Source organism: Coffea arabica, chromosome 2c, assembly GCF_036785885.1.
Source record: "Coffea arabica cultivar ET-39 chromosome 2c, Coffea Arabica ET-39 HiFi, whole genome shotgun sequence".
Taxonomy (NCBI): Eukaryota; Viridiplantae; Streptophyta; class Magnoliopsida; order Gentianales; family Rubiaceae; genus Coffea; species Coffea arabica.
The window spans coordinates 12665361-12691696 of NC_092312.1; positions in this window are offsets into that span (position 1 = coordinate 12665361).

Sequence of the window (26336 nt, forward strand, 5' to 3'; positions counted from 1 at the left end):
GGAGCTTATACTTATTTTTGTTTCTTTCCATCCATTGTTTTGTCATCATCAAAAAGGGGGAGATTGTTGAGTTTGATCCCTATCTTTTGATGTTTACAAAACAAATGGATGATACTAATATTTCTTCAAGATATATTTTCAGTTATGAAATTATTTGATTCCATGAACAAGTGCAATTGGAAGAAGACAAAGTATGCTGAAGCTGTCGGACGCTCAAAAAGACTGCATCGGACGTCCGACAACCATTGAGTATCTTCGGACGCAGAAAACCAGCCTATCGGACGTCCTAAGGAATTGAAGAAAAATTCTCAGTTTTACATCATACCTTCGGACGCAGAAAACCAGCCTATCGGACGTCCGAAAGAATTGAAGAAAATTTCTCAAACTCACTGACTGCTGTCGGACGCATAAAACAGTGCTATCGGACGTCCGACACTACCAACGGCTAGTTGACTGTTCAGCTACTTTCTATCCGTTGGAAGCTTTAATGAGGCTCTTTCTTGGTCCTATATAAATAGTGGTTGGTCAGATACTTCAAACAACTTTGGCACACTGAAGATACAAAAGATCTAGAGAGATTTTAGTGAGAAAATACTCCAAAAAGAATATTTGTAGTCTTAGTGGTGTGAGGTTCATTGTAAGCTTTTCATTTGTGAGTGAATCTTTCATGAGTGTAGCTCTGTGAGGGTTGTCCTGAGGGATAGTAAAACGTCCTGGCTTGACCGAGTGCTGCTTGGGGCAAGGAGGAGGTGAACATTCCTTTGTACACAAGAGTGATTGTAATTCATCAACTTGAAGTAGCTTGTTTCAATTAATCTACAAGCTCAAGAGGAGTTGGGTAGTTAATTGGTTTGCAATCCTTTCCTTTTTATTTACTTATTGTTTCGTTTATGATCTTTGCATTGGTTGTTTTTGGGCCTTACAATTGGTATCAGAGCTTGGTCTCCTTGAGATTAAGCTCAATCGGCTTTGGAGTAAAGATGACAACCAATAATGCTATGTTTTTTGAAGGACATTCTGTTATTAGACCACCTGTGTTTAATGGGTCAAATTATATGAGTTGGAAAGAAAGAATGATTATCTTTTTGCAATCTATTGATATCGAATTGTGGTTTATTATTAGTGAAGGTCCATATGATGCCTCTCTTATAGATGAAAATACTCATGCATCTAGACCGAAAACAAGAAGTGAACTGACTGCTGTGGATAGAGCTCATCTCACCTTAAATGCAAAAGCCATGAATGTGTTATATTGTGCATTAGACTCAAATGAATCTATTAGAGTCAAGGGTTGCAAGTCAGCTAAAGAAATTTGGGACAAACTGAAAGAAATTCATGAAGGTAGTGAGAATGTTAGAGAACAAAAGAAGTCCATTCTAGTTACAAAGTATGAATCTTTCAAGATGGAACCTCATGAAAATGTTGATCAAATGTATTGTAGATTCAATGATCTCATTAAAGATTTAGAGGTGCTGGAAAAAGAATATTCTCTTGGTGAGAAAAATAGAAAAATCCTGAATGCCTTGTCCAATGATTGGGAAAATAAAGTGACTGCTATTGAGGAGGCTAGAGATTTGAATACTATGCCTATTGAATCTCTTATTAACTCTCTTACCTCTTATGAGCTGAAACTTAAGACTAAGGTGCAAGAGGAAGAGGATGCAAAAGTGCGAAAGAATATTGCTCTAAAAGCCTCATAAGATGAAGATGATTCTGCCTCCCTAGATGAAGAAGATGTGGAAGGTGATGACAATGATATCGCTCTCATCACAAAAAGTTTCAAACGAATACTCAACAAGAGTAGATTCAGAAATGGTGGATCTAGCAATTCATTCCCAAATCAGTTCAACAACTCGAGAAACAAAGGGAAGCTAGAGTTCAACAAAAAGCAAACTGATCAGTGCGTTGAATGCGGCCAACCTGGACACTATGCAAGTGACTGTCCAATGATGAAGAAAAAAGAAGGAAGAAAACCAAGAATAAACAAATTTCAATTCACATGGAATGAATGCAATTCCGATGGTGAAATTGAAGAGGAAGATCAATCTGCTCAATTGGCTTTCATGGCCATTGGAGATGATGAGGTAACATCTTCTAACTCTCAATTTGAAAGTGATGATGAAGATGATGATGATCTTGAATATTTCATTATAAAATTGCATGATAGTTTGAAAGAATCTTATGTTAGAAACAAGGAGTTAAAACAGAAAATTAGTTTTTTGCTTCGAGATAATGCAAATCTTTTTCAACAAAATAAAAAGTTGAAAGCTGAAAATGATTACTTCAAAAAAAGTGAGACTGCTTTACACTTGGATCTTGATAGAAAAACAGGTTTTTGTGAAATGTTCAAAAGGGAACAAGATGATTTGAAAAGAAGAATGGATGATTTAAATGAGTTGCTTCAACATAAAAAACAGGACTGTTTTCAAAGTAATAAATCAAAAACTCATTTTAAGATAAATTCTGCTGCAAATGAGTTTGCTATCCATAGGAGAAGACAAGTAAGATTTATTAAACTTGTTCATATAAATAATTCCCTGATTATGTGTAATTTCTGTTGTCAAAAAGGTCATATGAAAAGTGATTGCTATGTGAGAAAGAATATAAAAAAAGGCATGAAATACATGTGGATAGTTAGGCATGATGCTAACTTTAACAAGTAGGAGATTTTGTTAATCATTGCAGTGATTCTTGTTCACAATATTCTTCTTTTGATATTTCTGATATTTTGATTTGAGTTTTCGCTGATATTTTTGAATACTACTGAATCTATATGATGTCAAAAAGGGAGAGAAAAGAACTATTCTGATCTAACGATGATTTGCTAATTTCTCAGTAATAAGTTGGTATGTTGGTATTGCTGAATTCTGCTATCATTTCTCTGTTTTTGTTTGAAATATTGGATTTTCTGTTATTGTTGTTGGATTATGGTTGCTGGTTATTACTCTCATCTTATGATGACAAAAAGGGGGAGAGATGGATGCAATGTGTAAGGGGGAGTTATTATGAGATTATGAGTTTGGCTCTTAAAAGTTTTGATTGCAATGATTGAGGGGGAGCTTATACTTATTTTTGTTTCTTTCCATCCATTGTTTTGTCATCATCAAAAAGGGGGAGATTGTTGAGTTTGATCCCTATCTTTTGATGTTTACAAAACAAATTGATGATACTAATATTTCTTCAAGATATATTTTCAGTTATGAAATTATTTGATTCCATGAACAAGTGCAATTGGAAGAAGACAAAGTATGCTGAAGCTGTCGGACGCTCAAAAAGACTGCATCGGACGTCCGACAACCATTGAGTATCTTCGGACGCAGAAAACCAGCCTATCGGACGTCCTAAGGAATTGAAGAAAAATTCTCAGTTTTACATCATACCTTCGGACGCAGAAAACCAGCCTATCGGACGTCCGAAAGAATTGAAGAAAATTTCTCAAACTCACTGACTGCTGTCGGACGCATAAAACAGTGCTATCGGACGTCCGACACTACCAACGGCTAGTTGACTGTTCAGCTACTTTCTATCCGTTGGAAGCTTTAATGAGGCTCTTTCTTGGTCCTATATAAATAGTGGTTGGTCAGATACTTCAAACAACTTTGGCACACTGAAGATACAAAAGATCTAGAGAGATTTTAGTGAGAAAATACTCCAAAAAGAATATTTGTAGTCTTAGTGGTGTGAGGTTCATTGTAAGCTTTTCATTTGTGAGTGAATCTTTCATGAGTGTAGCTCTGTGAGGGTTGTCCTGAGGGATAGTAAAACGTCCTGGCTTGACCGAGTGCTGCTTGGGGCAAGGAGGAGGTGAACCTTCCTTTGTACACAAGAGTGATTGTAATTCATCAACTTGAAGTAGCTTGTTTCAATTAATCTACAAGCTCAAGAGGAGTTGGGTAGTTAATTGGTTTGCAATCCTTTCCTTTTTATTTACTTATTGTTTCGTTTATGATCTTTGCATTGGTTGTTTTTGGGCCTTACAATTGGTATCAGAGCTTGGTCTCCTTGAGATTAAGCTCAATCGGCTTTGGAGTAAAGATGACAACCAATAATGCTATGTTTTTTGAAGGACATTCTGTTATTAGACCACCTGTGTTTAATGGGTCAAATTATATGAGTTGGAAAGAAAGAATGATTATCTTTTTGCAATCTATTGATATCGAATTGTGGTTTATTATTAGTGAAGGTCCATATGATGCCTCTCTTATAGATGAAAATACTCATGCATCTAGACCGAAAACAAGAAGTGAACTGACTGCTGTGGATAGAGCTCATCTCACCTTAAATGCAAAAGCCATGAATGTGTTATATTGTGCATTAGACTCAAATGAATCTATTAGAGTCAAGGGTTGCAAGTCAGCTAAAGAAATTTGGGACAAACTGAAAGAAATTCATGAAGGTAGTGAGAATGTTAGAGAACAAAAGAAGTCCATTCTAGTTACAAAGTATGAATCTTTCAAGATGGAACCTCATGAAAATGTTGATCAAATGTATTGTAGATTCAATGATCTCATTAAAGATTTAGAGGTGCTGGAAAAAGAATATTCTCTTGGTGAGAAAAATAGAAAAATCCTGAATGCCTTGTCCAATGATTGGGAAAATAAAGTGACTGCTATTGAGGAGGCTAGAGATTTGAATACTATGCCTATTGAATCTCTTATTAACTCTCTTACCTCTTATGAGCTGAAACTTAAGACTAAGGTGCAAGAGGAAGAGGATGCAAAAGTGCGAAAGAATATTGCTCTAAAAGCCTCATAAGATGAAGATGATTCTGCCTCCCTAGATGAAGAAGATGTGGAAGGTGATGACAATGATATCGCTCTCATCACAAAAAGTTTCAAACGAATACTCAACAAGAGTAGATTCAGAAATGGTGGATCTAGCAATTCATTCCCAAATCAGTTCAACAACTCGAGAAACAAAGGGAAGCTAGAGTTCAACAAAAAGCAAACTGATCAGTGCGTTGAATGCGGCCAACCTGGACACTATGCAAGTGACTGTCCAATGATGAAGAAAAAAGAAGGAAGAAAACCAAGAATAAACAAATTTCAATTCACATGGAATGAATGCAATTCCGATGGTGAAATTGAAGAGGAAGATCAATCTGCTCAATTGGCTTTCATGGCCATTGGAGATGATGAGGTAACATCTTCTAACTCTCAATTTGAAAGTGATGATGAAGATGATGATGATCTTGAATATTTCATTATAAAATTGCATGATAGTTTGAAAGAATCTTATGTTAGAAACAAGGAGTTAAAACAGAAAATTAGTTTTTTGCTTCGAGATAATGCAAATCTTTTTCAACAAAATAAAAAGTTGAAAGCTGAAAATGATTACTTCAAAAAAAGTGAGACTGCTTTACACTTGGATCTTGATAGAAAAACAGGTTTTTGTGAAATGTTCAAAAGGGAACAAGATGATTTGAAAAGAAGAATGGATGATTTAAATGAGTTGCTTCAACATAAAAAACAGGACTGTTTTCAAAGTAATAAATCAAAAACTCATTTTAAGATAAATTCTGCTGCAAATGAGTTTGCTATCCATAGGAGAAGACAAGTAAGATTTATTAAACTTGTTCATATAAATAATTCCCTGATTATGTGTAATTTCTGTTGTCAAAAAGGTCATATGAAAAGTGATTGCTATGTGAGAAAGAATATAAAAAAAGGCATGAAATACATGTGGATAGTTAGGCATGATGCTAACTTTAACAAGTAGGAGATTTTGTTAATCATTGCAGTGATTCTTGTTCACAATATTCTTCTTTTGATATTTCTGATATTTTGATTTGAGTTTTCGCTGATATTTTTGAATACTACTGAATCTATATGATGTCAAAAAGGGAGAGAAAAGAACTATTCTGATCTAACGATGATTTGCTAATTTCTCAGTAATAAGTTGGTATGTTGGTATTGCTGAATTCTGCTATCATTTCTCTGTTTTTGTTTGAAATATTGGATTTTCTGTTATTGTTGTTGGATTATGGTTGCTGGTTATTACTCTCATCTTATGATGACAAAAAGGGGGAGAGATGGATGCAATGTGTAAGGGGGAGTTATTATGAGATTATGAGTTTGGCTCTTAAAAGTTTTGATTGCAATGATTGAGGGGGAGCTTATACTTATTTTTGTTTCTTTCCATCCATTGTTTTGTCATCATCAAAAAGGGGGAGATTGTTGAGTTTGATCCCTATCTTTTGATGTTTACAAAACAAATTGATGATACTAATATTTCTTCAAGATATATTTTCAGTTATGAAATTATTTGATTCCATGAACAAGTGCAATTGGAAGAAGACAAAGTATGCTGAAGCTGTCGGACGCTCAAAAAGACTGCATCGGACGTCCGACAACCATTGAGTATCTTCGGACGCAGAAAACCAGCCTATCGGACGTCCTAAGGAATTGAAGAAAAATTCTCAGTTTTACATCATACCTTCGGACGCAGAAAACCAGCCTATCGGACGTCCGAAAGAATTGAAGAAAATTTCTCAAACTCACTGACTGCTGTCGGACGCATAAAACAGTGCTATCGGACGTCCGACACTACCAACGGCTAGTTGACTGTTCAGCTACTTTCTATCCGTTGGAAGCTTTAATGAGGCTCTTTCTTGGTCCTATATAAATAGTGGTTGGTCAGATACTTCAAACAACTTTGGCACACTGAAGATACAAAAGATCTAGAGAGATTTTAGTGAGAAAATACTCCAAAAAGAATATTTGTAGTCTTAGTGGTGTGAGGTTCATTGTAAGCTTTTCATTTGTGAGTGAATCTTTCATGAGTGTAGCTCTGTGAGGGTTGTCCTGAGGGATAGTAAAACGTCCTGGCTTGACCGAGTGCTGCTTGGGGCAAGGAGGAGGTGAACCTTCCTTTGTACACAAGAGTGATTGTAATTCATCAACTTGAAGTAGCTTGTTTCAATTAATCTACAAGCTCAAGAGGAGTTGGGTAGTTAATTGGTTTGCAATCCTTTCCTTTTTATTTACTTATTGTTTCGTTTATGATCTTTGCATTGGTTGTTTTTGGGCCTTACAATTGGTATCAGAGCTTGGTCTCCTTGAGATTAAGCTCAATCGGCTTTGGAGTAAAGATGACAACCAATAATGCTATGTTTTTTGAAGGACATTCTGTTATTAGACCACCTGTGTTTAATGGGTCAAATTATATGAGTTGGAAAGAAAGAATGATTATCTTTTTGCAATCTATTGATATCGAATTGTGGTTTATTATTAGTGAAGGTCCATATGATGCCTCTCTTATAGATGAAAATACTCATGCATCTAGACCGAAAACAAGAAGTGAACTGACTGCTGTGGATAGAGCTCATCTCACCTTAAATGCAAAAGCCATGAATGTGTTATATTGTGCATTAGACTCAAATGAATCTATTAGAGTCAAGGGTTGCAAGTCAGCTAAAGAAATTTGGGACAAACTGAAAGAAATTCATGAAGGTAGTGAGAATGTTAGAGAACAAAAGAAGTCCATTCTAGTTACAAAGTATGAATCTTTCAAGATGGAACCTCATGAAAATGTTGATCAAATGTATTGTAGATTCAATGATCTCATTAAAGATTTAGAGGTGCTGGAAAAAGAATATTCTCTTGGTGAGAAAAATAGAAAAATCCTGAATGCCTTGTCCAATGATTGGGAAAATAAAGTGACTGCTATTGAGGAGGCTAGAGATTTGAATACTATGCCTATTGAATCTCTTATTAACTCTCTTACCTCTTATGAGCTGAAACTTAAGACTAAGGTGCAAGAGGAAGAGGATGCAAAAGTGCGAAAGAATATTGCTCTAAAAGCCTCATAAGATGAAGATGATTCTGCCTCCCTAGATGAAGAAGATGTGGAAGGTGATGACAATGATATCGCTCTCATCACAAAAAGTTTCAAACGAATACTCAACAAGAGTAGATTCAGAAATGGTGGATCTAGCAATTCATTCCCAAATCAGTTCAACAACTCGAGAAACAAAGGGAAGCTAGAGTTCAACAAAAAGCAAACTGATCAGTGCGTTGAATGCGGCCAACCTGGACACTATGCAAGTGACTGTCCAATGATGAAGAAAAAAGAAGGAAGAAAACCAAGAATAAACAAATTTCAATTCACATGGAATGAATGCAATTCCGATGGTGAAATTGAAGAGGAAGATCAATCTGCTCAATTGGCTTTCATGGCCATTGGAGATGATGAGGTAACATCTTCTAACTCTCAATTTGAAAGTGATGATGAAGATGATGATGATCTTGAATATTTCATTATAAAATTGCATGATAGTTTGAAAGAATCTTATGTTAGAAACAAGGAGTTAAAACAGAAAATTAGTTTTTTGCTTCGAGATAATGCAAATCTTTTTCAACAAAATAAAAAGTTGAAAGCTGAAAATGATTAATTCAAAAAAAGTGAGACTGCTTTACACTTGGATCTTGATAGAAAAACAGGTTTTTGTGAAATGTTCAAAAGGAAACAAGATGATTTGAAAAGAAGAATGGATGATTTAAATGAGTTGCTTCAACATAAAAAACAGGACTGTTTTCAAAGTAATAAATCAAAAACTCATTTTAAGATAAATTCTGCTGCAAATGAGTTTGCTATCCATAGGAGAAGACAAGTAAGATTTATTAAACTTGTTCATATAAATAATTCCCTGATTATGTGTAATTTCTGTTGTCAAAAAGGTCATATGAAAAGTGATTGCTATGTGAGAAAGAATATAAAAAAAGGCATGAAATACATGTGGATAGTTAGGCATGATGCTAACTTTAACAAGTAGGAGATTTTGTTAATCATTGCAGTGATTCTTGTTCACAATATTCTTCTTTTGATATTTCTGATATTTTGATTTGAGTTTTCGCTGATATTTTTGAATACTACTGAATCTATATGATGTCAAAAAGGGAGAGAAAAGAACTATTCTGATCTAACGATGATTTGCTAATTTCTCAGTAATAAGTTGGTATGTTGGTATTGCTGAATTCTGCTATCATTTCTCTGTTTTTGTTTGAAATATTGGATTTTCTGTTATTGTTGTTGGATTATGGTTGCTGGTTATTACTCTCATCTTATGATGACAAAAAGGGGGAGAGATGGATGCAATGTGTAAGGGGGAGTTATTATGAGATTATGAGTTTGGCTCTTAAAAGTTTTGATTGCAATGATTGAGGGGGAGCTTATACTTATTTTTGTTTCTTTCCATCCATTGTTTTGTCATCATCAAAAAGGGGGAGATTGTTGAGTTTGATCCCTATCTTTTGATGTTTACAAAACAAATTGATGATACTAATATTTCTTCAAGATATATTTTCAGTTATGAAATTATTTGATTCCATGAACAAGTGCAATTGGAAGAAGACAAAGTATGCTGAAGCTGTCGGACGCTCAAAAAGACTGCATCGGACGTCCGACAACCATTGAGTATCTTCGGACGCAGAAAACCAGCCTATCGGACGTCCTAAGGAATTGAAGAAAAATTCTCAGTTTTACATCATACCTTCGGACGCAGAAAACCAGCCTATCGGACGTCCGAAAGAATTGAAGAAAATTTCTCAAACTCACTGACTGCTGTCGGACGCATAAAACAGTGCTATCGGACGTCCGACACTACCAACGGCTAGTTGACTGTTCAGCTACTTTCTATCCGTTGGAAGCTTTAATGAGGCTCTTTCTTGGTCCTATATAAATAGTGGTTGGTCAGATACTTCAAACAACTTTGGCACACTGAAGATACAAAAGATCTAGAGAGATTTTAGTGAGAAAATACTCCAAAAAGAATATTTGTAGTCTTAGTGGTGTGAGGTTCATTGTAAGCTTTTCATTTGTGAGTGAATCTTTCATGAGTGTAGCTCTGTGAGGGTTGTCCTGAGGGATAGTAAAACGTCCTGGCTTGACCGAGTGCTGCTTGGGGCAAGGAGGAGGTGAACCTTCCTTTGTACACAAGAGTGATTGTAATTCATCAACTTGAAGTAGCTTGTTTCAATTAATCTACAAGCTCAAGAGGAGTTGGGTAGTTAATTGGTTTGCAATCCTTTCCTTTTTATTTACTTATTGTTTCGTTTATGATCTTTGCATTGGTTGTTTTTGGGCCTTACAATTGGTATCAGAGCTTGGTCTCCTTGAGATTAAGCTCAATCGGCTTTGGAGTAAAGATGACAACCAATAATGCTATGTTTTTTGAAGGACATTCTGTTATTAGACCACCTGTGTTTAATGGGTCAAATTATATGAGTTGGAAAGAAAGAATGATTATCTTTTTGCAATCTATTGATATCGAATTGTGGTTTATTATTAGTGAAGGTCCATATGATGCCTCTCTTATAGATGAAAATACTCATGCATCTAGACCGAAAACAAGAAGTGAACTGACTGCTGTGGATAGAGCTCATCTCACCTTAAATGCAAAAGCCATGAATGTGTTATATTGTGCATTAGACTCAAATGAATCTATTAGAGTCAAGGGTTGCAAGTCAGCTAAAGAAATTTGGGACAAACTGAAAGAAATTCATGAAGGTAGTGAGAATGTTAGAGAACAAAAGAAGTCCATTCTAGTTACAAAGTATGAATCTTTCAAGATGGAACCTCATGAAAATGTTGATCAAATGTATTGTAGATTCAATGATCTCATTAAAGATTTAGAGGTGCTGGAAAAAGAATATTCTCTTGGTGAGAAAAATAGAAAAATCCTGAATGCCTTGTCCAATGATTGGGAAAATAAAGTGACTGCTATTGAGGAGGCTAGAGATTTGAATACTATGCCTATTGAATCTCTTATTAACTCTCTTACCTCTTATGAGCTGAAACTTAAGACTAAGGTGCAAGAGGAAGAGGATGCAAAAGTGCGAAAGAATATTGCTCTAAAAGCCTCATAAGATGAAGATGATTCTGCCTCCCTAGATGAAGAAGATGTGGAAGGTGATGACAATGATATCGCTCTCATCACAAAAAGTTTCAAACGAATACTCAACAAGAGTAGATTCAGAAATGGTGGATCTAGCAATTCATTCCCAAATCAGTTCAACAACTCGAGAAACAAAGGGAAGCTAGAGTTCAACAAAAAGCAAACTGATCAGTGCGTTGAATGCGGCCAACCTGGACACTATGCAAGTGACTGTCCAATGATGAAGAAAAAAGAAGGAAGAAAACCAAGAATAAACAAATTTCAATTCACATGGAATGAATGCAATTCCGATGGTGAAATTGAAGAGGAAGATCAATCTGCTCAATTGGCTTTCATGGCCATTGGAGATGATGAGGTAACATCTTCTAACTCTCAATTTGAAAGTGATGATGAAGATGATGATGATCTTGAATATTTCATTATAAAATTGCATGATAGTTTGAAAGAATCTTATGTTAGAAACAAGGAGTTAAAACAGAAAATTAGTTTTTTGCTTCGAGATAATGCAAATCTTTTTCAACAAAATAAAAAGTTGAAAGCTGAAAATGATTAATTCAAAAAAAGTGAGACTGCTTTACACTTGGATCTTGATAGAAAAACAGGTTTTTGTGAAATGTTCAAAAGGAAACAAGATGATTTGAAAAGAAGAATGGATGATTTAAATGAGTTGCTTCAACATAAAAAACAGGACTGTTTTCAAAGTAATAAATCAAAAACTCATTTTAAGATAAATTCTGCTGCAAATGAGTTTGCTATCCATAGGAGAAGACAAGTAAGATTTATTAAACTTGTTCATATAAATAATTCCCTGATTATGTGTAATTTCTGTTGTCAAAAAGGTCATATGAAAAGTGATTGCTATGTGAGAAAGAATATAAAAAAAGGCATGAAATACATGTGGATAGTTAGGCATGATGCTAACTTTAACAAGTAGGAGATTTTGTTAATCATTGCAGTGATTCTTGTTCACAATATTCTTCTTTTGATATTTCTGATATTTTGATTTGAGTTTTCGCTGATATTTTTGAATACTACTGAATCTATATGATGTCAAAAAGGGAGAGAAAAGAACTATTCTGATCTAACGATGATTTGCTAATTTCTCAGTAATAAGTTGGTATGTTGGTATTGCTGAATTCTGCTATCATTTCTCTGTTTTTGTTTGAAATATTGGATTTTCTGTTATTGTTGTTGGATTATGGTTGCTGGTTATTACTCTCATCTTATGATGACAAAAAGGGGGAGAGATGGATGCAATGTGTAAGGGGGAGTTATTATGAGATTATGAGTTTGGCTCTTAAAAGTTTTGATTGCAATGATTGAGGGGGAGCTTATACTTATTTTTGTTTCTTTCCATCCATTGTTTTGTCATCATCAAAAAGGGGGAGATTGTTGAGTTTGATCCCTATCTTTTGATGTTTACAAAACAAATTGATGATACTAATATTTCTTCAAGATATATTTTCAGTTATGAAATTATTTGATTCCATGAACAAGTGCAATTGGAAGAAGACAAAGTATGCTGAAGCTGTCGGACGCTCAAAAAGACTGCATCGGACGTCCGACAACCATTGAGTATCTTCGGACGCAGAAAACCAGCCTATCGGACGTCCTAAGGAATTGAAGAAAAATTCTCAGTTTTACATCATACCTTCGGACGCAGAAAACCAGCCTATCGGACGTCCGAAAGAATTGAAGAAAATTTCTCAAACTCACTGACTGCTGTCGGACGCATAAAACAGTGCTATCGGACGTCCGACACTACCAACGGCTAGTTGACTGTTCAGCTACTTTCTATCCGTTGGAAGCTTTAATGAGGCTCTTTCTTGGTCCTATATAAATAGTGGTTGGTCAGATACTTCAAACAACTTTGGCACACTGAAGATACAAAAGATCTAGAGAGATTTTAGTGAGAAAATACTCCAAAAAGAATATTTGTAGTCTTAGTGGTGTGAGGTTCATTGTAAGCTTTTCATTTGTGAGTGAATCTTTCATGAGTGTAGCTCTGTGAGGGTTGTCCTGAGGGATAGTAAAACGTCCTGGCTTGACCGAGTGCTGCTTGGGGCAAGGAGGAGGTGAACCTTCCTTTGTACACAAGAGTGATTGTAATTCATCAACTTGAAGTAGCTTGTTTCAATTAATCTACAAGCTCAAGAGGAGTTGGGTAGTTAATTGGTTTGCAATCCTTTCCTTTTTATTTACTTATTGTTTCGTTTATGATCTTTGCATTGGTTGTTTTTGGGCCTTACAATTGGTATCAGAGCTTGGTCTCCTTGAGATTAAGCTCAATCGGCTTTGGAGTAAAGATGACAACCAATAATGCTATGTTTTTTGAAGGACATTCTGTTATTAGACCACCTGTGTTTAATGGGTCAAATTATATGAGTTGGAAAGAAAGAATGATTATCTTTTTGCAATCTATTGATATCGAATTGTGGTTTATTATTAGTGAAGGTCCATATGATGCCTCTCTTATAGATGAAAATACTCATGCATCTAGACCGAAAACAAGAAGTGAACTGACTGCTGTGGATAGAGCTCATCTCACCTTAAATGCAAAAGCCATGAATGTGTTATATTGTGCATTAGACTCAAATGAATCTATTAGAGTCAAGGGTTGCAAGTCAGCTAAAGAAATTTGGGACAAACTGAAAGAAATTCATGAAGGTAGTGAGAATGTTAGAGAACAAAAGAAGTCCATTCTAGTTACAAAGTATGAATCTTTCAAGATGGAACCTCATGAAAATGTTGATCAAATGTATTGTAGATTCAATGATCTCATTAAAGATTTAGAGGTGCTGGAAAAAGAATATTCTCTTGGTGAGAAAAATAGAAAAATCCTGAATGCCTTGTCCAATGATTGGGAAAATAAAGTGACTGCTATTGAGGAGGCTAGAGATTTGAATACTATGCCTATTGAATCTCTTATTAACTCTCTTACCTCTTATGAGCTGAAACTTAAGACTAAGGTGCAAGAGGAAGAGGATGCAAAAGTGCGAAAGAATATTGCTCTAAAAGCCTCATAAGATGAAGATGATTCTGCCTCCCTAGATGAAGAAGATGTGGAAGGTGATGACAATGATATCGCTCTCATCACAAAAAGTTTCAAACGAATACTCAACAAGAGTAGATTCAGAAATGGTGGATCTAGCAATTCATTCCCAAATCAGTTCAACAACTCGAGAAACAAAGGGAAGCTAGAGTTCAACAAAAAGCAAACTGATCAGTGCGTTGAATGCGGCCAACCTGGACACTATGCAAGTGACTGTCCAATGATGAAGAAAAAAGAAGGAAGAAAACCAAGAATAAACAAATTTCAATTCACATGGAATGAATGCAATTCCGATGGTGAAATTGAAGAGGAAGATCAATCTGCTCAATTGGCTTTCATGGCCATTGGAGATGATGAGGTAACATCTTCTAACTCTCAATTTGAAAGTGATGATGAAGATGATGATGATCTTGAATATTTCATTATAAAATTGCATGATAGTTTGAAAGAATCTTATGTTAGAAACAAGGAGTTAAAACAGAAAATTAGTTTTTTGCTTCGAGATAATGCAAATCTTTTTCAACAAAATAAAAAGTTGAAAGCTGAAAATGATTAATTCAAAAAAAGTGAGACTGCTTTACACTTGGATCTTGATAGAAAAACAGGTTTTTGTGAAATGTTCAAAAGGGAACAAGATGATTTGAAAAGAAGAATGGATGATTTAAATGAGTTGCTTCAACATAAAAAACAGGACTGTTTTCAAAGTAATAAATCAAAAACTCATTTTAAGATAAATTCTGCTGCAAATGAGTTTGCTATCCATAGGAGAAGACAAGTAAGATTTATTAAACTTGTTCATATAAATAATTCCCTGATTATGTGTAATTTCTGTTGTCAAAAAGGTCATATGAAAAGTGATTGCTATGTGAGAAAGAATATAAAAAAAGGCATGAAATACATGTGGATAGTTAGGCGTGATGCTAACTTTAACAAGTAGGAGATTTTGTTAATCATTGCAGTGATTCTTGTTCACAATATTCTTCTTTTGATATTTCTGATATTTTGATTTGAGTTTTCGCTGATATTTTTGAATACTACTGAATCTATATGATGTCAAAAAGGGAGAGAAAAGAACTATTCTGATCTAACGATGATTTGCTAATTTCTCAGTAATAAGTTGGTATGTTGGTATTGCTGAATTCTGCTATCATTTCTCTGTTTTTGTTTGAAATATTGGATTTTCTGTTATTGTTGTTGGATTATGGTTGCTGGTTATTACTCTCATCTTATGATGACAAAAAGGGGGAGAGATGGATGCAATGTGTAAGGGGGAGTTATTATGAGATTATGAGTTTGGCTCTTAAAAGTTTTGATTGCAATGATTGAGGGGGAGCTTATACTTATTTTTGTTTCTTTCCATCCATTGTTTTGTCATCATCAAAAAGGGGGAGATTGTTGAGTTTGATCCCTATCTTTTGATGTTTACAAAACAAATTGATGATACTAATATTTCTTCAAGATATATTTTCAGTTATGAAATTATTTGATTCCATGAACAAGTGCAATTGGAAGAAGACAAAGTATGCTGAAGCTGTCGGACGCTCAAAAAGACTGCATCGGACGTCCGACAACCATTGAGTATCTTCGGACGCAGAAAACCAGCCTATCGGACGTCCTAAGGAATTGAAGAAAAATTCTCAGTTTTACATCATACCTTCGGACGCAGAAAACCAGCCTATCGGACGTCCGAAAGAATTGAAGAAAATTTCTCAAACTCACTGACTGCTGTCGGACGCATAAAACAGTGCTATCGGACGTCCGACACTACCAACGGCTAGTTGACTGTTCAGCTACTTTCTATCCGTTGGAAGCTTTAATGAGGCTCTTTCTTGGTCCTATATAAATAGTGGTTGGTCAGATACTTCAAACAACTTTGGCACACTGAAGATACAAAAGATCTAGAGAGATTTTAGTGAGAAAATACTCCAAAAAGAATATTTGTAGTCTTAGTGGTGTGAGGTTCATTTTAAGCTTTTCATTTGTGAGTGAATCTTTCATGAGTGTAGCTCTGTGAGGGTTGTCCTGAGGGATAGTAAAACGTCCTGGCTTGACCGAGTGCTGCTTGGGGCAAGGAGGAGGTGAACCTTCCTTTGTACACAAGAGTGATTGTAATTCATCAACTTGAAGTAGCTTGTTTCAATTAATCTACAAGCTCAAGAGGAGTTGGGTAGTTAATTGGTTTGCAATCCTTTCCTTTTTATTTACTTATTGTTTCGTTTATGATCTTTGCATTGGTTGTTTTTGGGCCTTACAATTGGTATCAGAGCTTGGTCTCCTTGAGATTAAGCTCAATCGGCTTTGGAGTAAAGATGACAACCAATAATGCTATGTTTTTTGAAGGACATTCTGTTATTAGACCACCTGCGTTTAATGGGTCAAATTATATGAGTTGGAAAGAAAGAATGATTATCTTTTTGCAATCTATTGATATCGAATTGTGGTTTATTATTAGTGAAGGTCCATATGATGCCTCTCTTATAGATGAAAATACTCATGCATCTAGACCGAAAACAAGAAGTGAACTGACTGCTGTGGATAGAGCTCATCTCACCTTAAATGCAAAAGCCATGAATGTGTTATATTGTGCATTAGACTCAAATGAATCTATTAGAGTCAAGGGTTGCAAGTCAGCTAAAGAAATTTGGGACAAACTGAAAGAAATTCATGAAGGTAGTGAGAATGTTAGAGAACAAAAGAAGTCCATTCTAGTTACAAAGTATGAATCTTTCAAGATGGAACCTCATGAAAATGTTGATCAAATGTATTGTAGATTCAATGATCTCATTAAAGATTTAGAGGTGCTGGAAAAAGAATATTCTCTTGGTGAGAAAAATAGAAAAATCCTGAATGCCTTGTCCAATGATTGGGAAAATAAAGTGACTGCTATTGAGGAGGCTAGAGATTTGAATACTATGCCTATTGAATCTCTTATTAACTCTCTTACCTCTTATGAGCTGAAACTTAAGACTAAGGTGCAAGAGGAAGAGGATGCAAAAGTGCGAAAGAATATTGCTCTAAAAGCCTCATAAGATGAAGATGATTCTGCCTCCCTAGATGAAGAAGATGTGGAAGGTGATGACAATGATATCGCTCTCATCACAAAAAGTTTCAAACGAATACTCAACAAGAGTAGATTCAGAAATGGTGGATCTAGCAATTCATTCCCAAATCAGTTCAACAACTCGAGAAACAAAGGGAAGCTAGAGTTCAACAAAAAGCAAACTGATCAGTGCGTTGAATGCGGCCAACCTGGACACTATGCAAGTGACTGTCCAATGATGAAGAAAAAAGAAGGAAGAAAACCAAGAATAAACAAATTTCAATTCACATGGAATGAATGCAATTCCGATGGTGAAATTGAAGAGGAAGATCAATCTGCTCAATTGGCTTTCATGGCCATTGGAGATGATGAGGTAACATCTTCTAACTCTCAATTTGAAAGTGATGATGAAGATGATGATGATCTTGAATATTTCATTATAAAATTGCATGATAGTTTGAAAGAATCTTATGTTAGAAACAAGGAGTTAAAACAGAAAATTAGTTTTTTGCTTCGAGATAATGCAAATCTTTTTCAACAAAATAAAAAGTTGAAAGCTGAAAATGATTAATTCAAAAAAAGTGAGACTGCTTTACACTTGGATCTTGATAGAAAAACAGGTTTTTGTGAAATGTTCAAAAGGGAACAAGATGATTTGAAAAGAAGAATGGATGATTTAAATGAGTTGCTTCAACATAAAAAACAGGACTGTTTTCAAAGTAATAAATCAAAAACTCATTTTAAGATAAATTCTGCTGCAAATGAGTTTGCTATCCATAGGAGAAGACAAGTAAGATTTATTAAACTTGTTCATATAAATAATTCCCTGATTATGTGTAATTTCTGTTGTCAAAAAGGTCATATGAAAAGTGATTGCTATGTGAGAAAGAATATAAAAAAAGGCATGAAATACATGTGGATAGTTAGGCATGATGCTAACTTTAACAAGTAGGAGATTTTGTTAATCATTGCAGTGATTCTTGTTCACAATATTCTTCTTTTGATATTTCTGATATTTTGATTTGAGTTTTCGCTGATATTTTTGAATACTACTGAATCTATATGATGTCAAAAAGGGAGAGAAAAGAACTATTCTGATCTAACGATGATTTGCTAATTTCTCAGTAATAAGTTGGTATGTTGGTATTGCTGAATTCTGCTATCATTTCTCTGTTTTTGTTTGAAATATTGGATTTTCTGTTATTGTTGTTGGATTATGGTTGCTGGTTATTACTCTCATCTTATGATGACAAAAAGGGGGAGAGATGGATGCAATGTGTAAGGGGGAGTTATTATGAGATTATGAGTTTGGCTCTTAAAAGTTTTGATTGCAATGATTGAGGGGGAGCTTATACTTATTTTTGTTTCTTTCCATCCATTGTTTTGTCATCATCAAAAAGGGGGAGATTGTTGAGTTTGATCCCTATCTTTTGATGTTTACAAAACAAATTGATGATACTAATATTTCTTCAAGATATATTTTCAGTTATGAAATTATTTGATTCCATGAACAAGTGCAATTGGAAGAAGACAAAGTATGCTGAAGCTGTCGGACGCTCAAAAAGACTGCATCGGACGTCCGACAACCATTGAGTATCTTCGGACGCAGAAAACCAGCCTATCGGACGTCCTAAGGAATTGAAGAAAAATTCTCAGTTTTACATCATACCTTCGGACGCAGAAAACCAGCCTATCGGACGTCCGAAAGAATTGAAGAAAATTTCTCAAACTCACTGACTGCTGTCGGACGCATAAAACAGTGCTATCGGACGTCCGACACTACCAACGGCTAGTTGACTGTTCAGCTACTTTCTATCCGTTGGAAGCTTTAATGAGGCTCTTTCTTGGTCCTATATAAATAGTGGTTGGTCAGATACTTCAAACAACTTTGGCACACTGAAGATACAAAAGATCTAGAGAGATTTTAGTGAGAAAATACTCCAAAAAGAATATTTGTAGTCTTAGTGGTGTGAGGTTCATTTTAAGCTTTTCATTTGTGAGTGAATCTTTCATGAGTGTAGCTCTGTGAGGGTTGTCCTGAGGGATAGTAAAACGTCCTGGCTTGACCGAGTGCTGCTTGGGGCAAGGAGGAGGTGAACCTTCCTTTGTACACAAGAGTGATTGTAATTCATCAACTTGAAGTAGCTTGTTTCAATTAATCTACAAGCTCAAGAGGAGTTGGGTAGTTAATTGGTTTGCAATCCTTTCCTTTTTATTTACTTATTGTTTCGTTTATGATCTTTGCATTGGTTGTTTTTGGGCCTTACAATTGGTATCAGAGATTGGTCTCCTTGAGATTAAGCTCAATCGGCTTTGGAGTAAAGATGACAACCAATAATGCTATGTTTTTTGAAGGACATTCTGTTATTAGACCACCTGCGTTTAATGGGTCAAATTATATGAGTTGGAAAGAAAGAATGATTATCTTTTTGCAATCTATTGATATCGAATTGTGGTTTATTATTAGTGAAGGTCCATATGATGCCTCTCTTATAGATGAAAATACTCATGCGTCTAAACCGAAAACAAGAAGTGAACTGACTGCTGTGGATAGAGCTCATCTCACCTTAAATGCAAAAGCCATGAATGTGTTATATTGTGCATTAGACTCAAATGAATCTATTAGAGTCAAGGGTTGCAAGTCAGCTAAAGAAATTTGGGACAAACTGAAAGAAATTCATGAAGGTAGTGAGAATGTTAGAGAACAAAAGAAGTCCATTCTAGTTACAAAGTATGAATCTTTCAAGATGGAACCTCATGAAAATGTTGATCAAATGTATTGTAGATTCAATGATCTCATTAAAGATTTAGAGGTGCTGGAAAAAGAATATTCTCTTGGTGAGAAAAATAGAAAAATCCTGAATGCCTTGTCCAATGATTGGGAAAATAAAGTGACTGCTATTGAGGAGGCTAGAGATTTGAATACTATGCCTATTGAATCTCTTATTAACTCTCTTACCTCTTATGAGCTGAAACTTAAGACTAAGGTGCAAGAGGAAGAGGATGCAAAAGTGCGAAAGAATATTGCTCTAAAAGCCTCATAAGATGAAGATGATTCTGCCTCCCTAGATGAAGAAGATGTGGAAGGTGATGACAATGATATCGCTCTCATCACAAAAAGTTTCAAACGAATACTCAACAAGAGTAGATTCAGAAATGGTGGATCTAGCAATTCATTCCCAAATCAGTTCAACAACTCGAGAAACAAAGGGAAGCTAGAGTTCAACAAAAAGCAAACTGATCAGTGCGTTGAATGCGGCCAACCTGGACACTATGCAAGTGACTGTCCAATGATGAAGAAAAAAGAAGGAAGAAAACCAAGAATAAACAAATTTCAATTCACATGGAATGAATGCAATTCCGATGGTGAAATTGAAGAGGAAGATCAATCTGCTCAATTGGCTTTCATGGCCATTGGAGATGATGAGGTAACATCTTCTAACTCTCAATTTGAAAGTGATGATGAAGATGATGATGATCTTGAATATTTCGTTATAAAATTGCATGATAGTTTGAAAGAATCTTATGTTAGAAACAAGGAGTTAAAACAGAAAATTAGTTTTTTGCTTCGAGATAATGCAAATCTTTTTCAACAAAATAAAAAGTTGAAAGCTGAAAATGATTAATTCAAAAAAAGTGAGACTGCTTTACACTTGGATCTTGATAGAAAAACAGGTTTTTGTGAAATGTTCAAAAGGGAACAAGATGATTTGAAAAGAAGAATGGATGATTTAAATGAGTTGCTTCAACATAAAAAACAGGACTGTTTTCAAAGTAATAAATCAAAAACTCATTTTAAGATAAATTCTGCTGCAAATGAGTTTGCTATCCATAGGAGAAGACAAGTAAGATTTATTAAACTTGTTCATATAAATAATTCCCTGATTATGTGTAATTTCTGTTGTCAAAAAGGTCATATGAAAAGTGATTGTTATGTGAGAAAGAATATAAAAAAAGGCATGAAATACATGTGGATAGTTAGGCGTGATGCTAACTTTAACAAGTAGGAGATTTTGTTAATCATTGCAGTGATTCTTGTTCACAATATTCTTCTTTTGATATTTCTGATATTTTGATTTGAGTTTTCGCTGATATTTTTGAATACTACTGAATCTATATGATGTCAAAAAGGGAGAGAAAAGAACTATTCTGATCTAACGATGATTTGCTAATTTCTCAGTAATAAGTTGGTATGTTGGTATTGCTGAATTCTGCTATCATTTCTCTGTTTTTGTTTGAAATATTGGATTTTCTGTTATTGTTGTTGGATTATGGTTGCTGGTTATTACTCTCATCTTATGATGACAAAAAGGGGGAGAGATGGATGCAATGTGTAAGGGGGAGTTATTATGAGATTATGAGTTTGGCTCTTAAAAGTTTTGATTGCAATGATTGAGGGGGAGCTTATACTTATTTTTGTTTCTTTCCATCCATTGTTTTGTCATCATCAAAAAGGGGGAGATTGTTGAGTTTGATCCCTATCTTTTGATGTTTACAAAACAAATGGATGATACTAATATTTCTTCAAGATATATTTTCAGTTATGAAATTATTTGATTCCATGAACAAGTGCAATTGGAAGAAGACAAAGTATGCTGAAGCTGTCGGACGCTCAAAAAGACTGCATCGGACGTCCGACAACCATTGAGTATCTTCGGACGCAGAAAACCAGCCTATCGGACGTCCTAAGGAATTGAAGAAAAATTCTCAGTTTTACATCATACCTTCGGACGCAGAAAACCAGCCTATCGGACGTCCGAAAGAATTGAAGAAAATTTCTCAAACTCACTGACTGCTGTCGGACGCATAAAACAGTGCTATCGGACGTCCGACACTACCAACGGCTAGTTGACTGTTCAGCTACTTTCTATCCGTTGGAAGCTTTAATGAGGCTCTTTCTTGGTCCTATATAAATAGTGGTTGGTCAGATACTTCAAACAACTTTGGCACACTGAAGATACAAAAGATCTAGAGAGATTTTAGTGAGAAAATACTCCAAAAAGAATATTTGTAGTTTTAGTGGTGTGAGGTTCATTGTAAGCTTTTCATTTGTGAGTGAATCTTTCATGAGTGTAGCTCTGTGAGGGTTGTCCTGAGGGATAGTAAAACGTCCTGGCTTGACCGAGTGCTGCTTGGGGCAAGGAGGAGGTGAACCTTCCTTTGTACACAAGAGTGATTGTAATTCATCAACTTGAAGTAGCTTGTTTCAATTAATCTACAAGCTCAAGAGGAGTTGGGTAGTTAATTGGTTTGCAATCCTTTCCTTTTTATTTACTTATTGTTTCGTTTATGATCTTTGCATTGGTTGTTTTTGGGCCTTACAATTGGTATCAGAGCTTGGTCTCCTTGAGATTAAGCTCAATCGGCTTTGGAGTAAAGATGACAACCAATAATGCTATGTTTTTTGAAGGACATTCTGTTATTAGACCACCTGCGTTTAATGGGTCAAATTATATGAGTTGGAAAGAAAGAATGATTATCTTTTTGCAATCTATTGATATCGAATTGTGGTTTATTATTAGTGAAGGTCCATATGATGCCTCTCTTATAGATGAAAATACTCATGCATCTAGACCGAAAACAAGAAGTGAACTGACTGCTGTGGATAGAGCTCATCTCACCTTAAATGCAAAAGCCATGAATGTGTTATATTGTGCATTAGACTCAAATGAATCTATTAGAGTCAAGGGTTGCAAGTCAGTTAAAGAAATTTGGGACAAACTGAAAGAAATTCATGAAGGTAGTGAGAATGTTAGAGAACAAAAGAAGTCCATTCTAGTTACAAAGTATGAATCTTTCAAGATGGAACCTCATGAAAATGTTGATCAAATGTATTGTAGATTCAATGATCTCATTAAAGATTTAGAGGTGCTGGAAAAAGAATATTCTCTTGGTGAGAAAAATAGAAAAATCCTGAATGCCTTGTCCAATGATTGGGAAAATAAAGTGACTGCTATTGAGGAGGCTAGAGATTTGAATACTATGCCTATTGAATCTCTTATTAACTCTCTTACCTCTTATGAGCTGAAACTTAAGACTAAGGTGCAAGAGGAAGAGGATGCAAAAGTGCGAAAGAATATTGCTCTAAAAGCCTCATAAGATGAAGATGATTCTGCCTCCCTAGATGAAGAAGATGTGGAAGGTGATGACAATGATATCGCTCTCATCACAAAAAGTTTCAAACGAATACTCAACAAGAGTAGATTCAGAAATGGTGGATCTAGCAATTCATTCCCAAATCAGTTCAACAACTCGAGAAACAAAGGGAAGCTAGAGTTCAACAAAAAGCAAACTGATCAGTGCGTTGAATGCGGCCAACCTGGACACTATGCAAGTGACTGTCCAATGATGAAGAAAAAAGAAGGAAGAAAACCAAGAATAAACAAATTTCAATTCACATGGAATGAATGCAATTCCGATGGTGAAATTGAAGAGGAAGATCAATCTGCTCAATTGGCTTTCATGGCCATTGGAGATGATGAGGTAACATCTTCTAACTCTCAATTTGAAAGTGATGATGAAGATGATGATGATCTTGAATATTTCATTATAAAATTGCATGATAGTTTGAAAGAATCTTATGTTAGAAACAAGGAGTTAAAACAGAAAATTAGTTTTTTGTTTCGAGATAATGCAAATCTTTTTCAACAAAATAAAAAGTTGAAAGCTGAAAATGATTAATTCAAAAAAAGTGAGACTGCTTTACACTTGGATCTTGATAGAAAAACAGGTTTTTGTGAAATGTTCAAAAGGGAACAAGATGATTTGAAAAGAAGAATGGATGATTTAAATGAGTTGCTTCAACATAAAAAACAGGACTGTTTTCAAAGTAATAAATCAAAAACTCATTTTAAGATAAATTCTGCTGCAAATGAGTTTGCTATCCATAGGAGAAGACAAGTAAGATTTATTAAACTTGTTCATATAAATAATTCCCTGATTATGTGTAATTTCTGTTGTCAAAAAGGTCATATGAAAAGTGATTGCTATGTGAGAAAGAATATAAAAAAAGGCATGAAATACATGTGGATAGTTAGGCGTGATGCTAACTTTAACAAGTAGGAGATTTTGTTAATCATTGCAGTGATTCTTGTTCACAATATTCTTCTTTTGATATTTCTGATATTTTGATTTGAGTTTTCGCTGATATTTTTGAATACTACTGAATCTATATGATGTCAAAAAGGGAGAGAAAAGAACTATTCTGATCTAACGATGATTTGCTAATTTCTCAGTAATAAGTTGGTATGTTGGTATTGCTGAATTCTGCTATCATTTCTCTGTTTTTGTTTGAAATATTGGATTTTCTGTTATTGTTGTTGGATTATGGTTGCTGGTTATTACTCTCATCTTATGATGACAAAAAGGGGGAGAGATGGATGCAATGTGTAAGGGGGAGTTATTATGAGATTATGAGTTTGGCTCTTAAAAGTTTTGATTGCAATGATTGAGGGGGAGCTTATACTTATTTTTGTTTCTTTCCATCCATTGTTTTGTCATCATCAAAAAGGGGGAGATTGTTGAGTTTGATCCCTATCTTTTGATGTTTACAAAACAAATTGATGATACTAATATTTCTTCAAGATATATTTTCAGTTATGAAATTATTTGATTCCATGAACAAGTGCAATTGGAAGAAGACAAAGTATGCTGAAGCTGTCGGACGCTCAAAAAGACTGCATCGGACGTCCGACAACCATTGAGTATCTTCGGACGCAGAAAACCAGCCTATCGGACGTCCTAAGGAATTGAAGAAAAATTCTCAGTTTTACATCATACCTTCGGACGCAGAAAACCAGCCTATCGGACGTCCGAAAGAATTGAAGAAAATTTCTCAAACTCACTGACTGCTGTCGGACGCATAAAACAGTGCTATCGGACGTCCGACACTACCAACGGCTAGTTGACTGTTCAGCTACTTTCTATCCGTTGGAAGCTTTAATGAGGCTCTTTCTTGGTCCTATATAAATAGTGGTTGGTCAGATACTTCAAACAACTTTGGCACACTGAAGATACAAAAGATCTAGAGAGATTTTAGTGAGAAAATACTCCAAAAAGAATATTTGTAGTCTTAGTGGTGTGAGGTTCATTGTAAGCTTTTCATTTGTGAGTGAATCTTTCATGAGTGTAGCTCTGTGAGGGTTGTCCTGAGGGATAGTAAAACGTCCTGGCTTGACCGAGTGCTGCTTGGGGCAAGGAGGAGGTGAACCTTCCTTTGTACACAAGAGTGATTGTAATTCATCAACTTGAAGTAGCTTGTTTCAATTAATCTACAAGCTCAAGAGGAGTTGGGTAGTTAATTGGTTTGCAATCCTTTCCTTTTTATTTACTTATTGTTTCGTTTATGATCTTTGCATTGGTTGTTTTTGGGCCTTACAATTGGTATCAGAGCTTGGTCTCCTTGAGATTAAGCTCAATCGGCTTTGGAGTAAAGATGACAACCAATAATGCTATGTTTTTTGAAGGACATTCTGTTATTAGACCACCTGCGTTTAATGGGTCAAATTATATGAGTTGGAAAGAAAGAATGATTATCTTTTTGCAATCTATTGATATCGAATTGTGGTTTATTATTAGTGAAGGTTCATATGATGCCTCTCTTATAGATGAAAATACTCATGCATCTAGACCGAAAACAAGAAGTGAACTGACTGCTGTGGATAGAGCTCATCTCACCTTAAATGCAAAAGCCATGAATGTGTTATATTGTGCATTAGACTCAAATGAATCTATTAGAGTCAAGGGTTGCAAGTCAGCTAAAGAAATTTGGGACAAACTGAAAGAAATTCATGAAGGTAGTGAGAATGTTAGAGAACAAAAGAAGTCCATTCTAGTTACAAAGTATGAATCTTTCAAGATGGAACCTCATGAAAATGTTGATCAAATGTATTGTAGATTCAATGATCTCATTAAAGATTTAGAGGTGCTGGAAAAAGAATATTCTCTTGGTGAGAAAAATAGAAAAATCCTGAATGCCTTGTCCAATGATTGGGAAAATAAAGTGACTGCTATTGAGGAGGCTAGAGATTTGAATACTATGCCTATTGAATCTCTTATTAACTCTCTTACCTCTTATGAGCTAAAACTTAAGACTAAGGTGCAAGAGGAAGAGGATGCAAAAGTGCGAAAGAATATTGCTCTAAAAGCCTCATAAGATGAAGATGATTCTGCCTCCCTAGATGAAGAAGATGTGGAAGGTGATGACAATGATATCGCTCTCATCACAAAAAGTTTCAAACGAATACTCAACAAGAGTAGATTCAGAAATGGTGGATCTAGCAATTCATTCCCAAATCAGTTCAACAACTCGAGAAACAAAGGGAAGCTAGAGTTCAACAAAAAGCAAACTG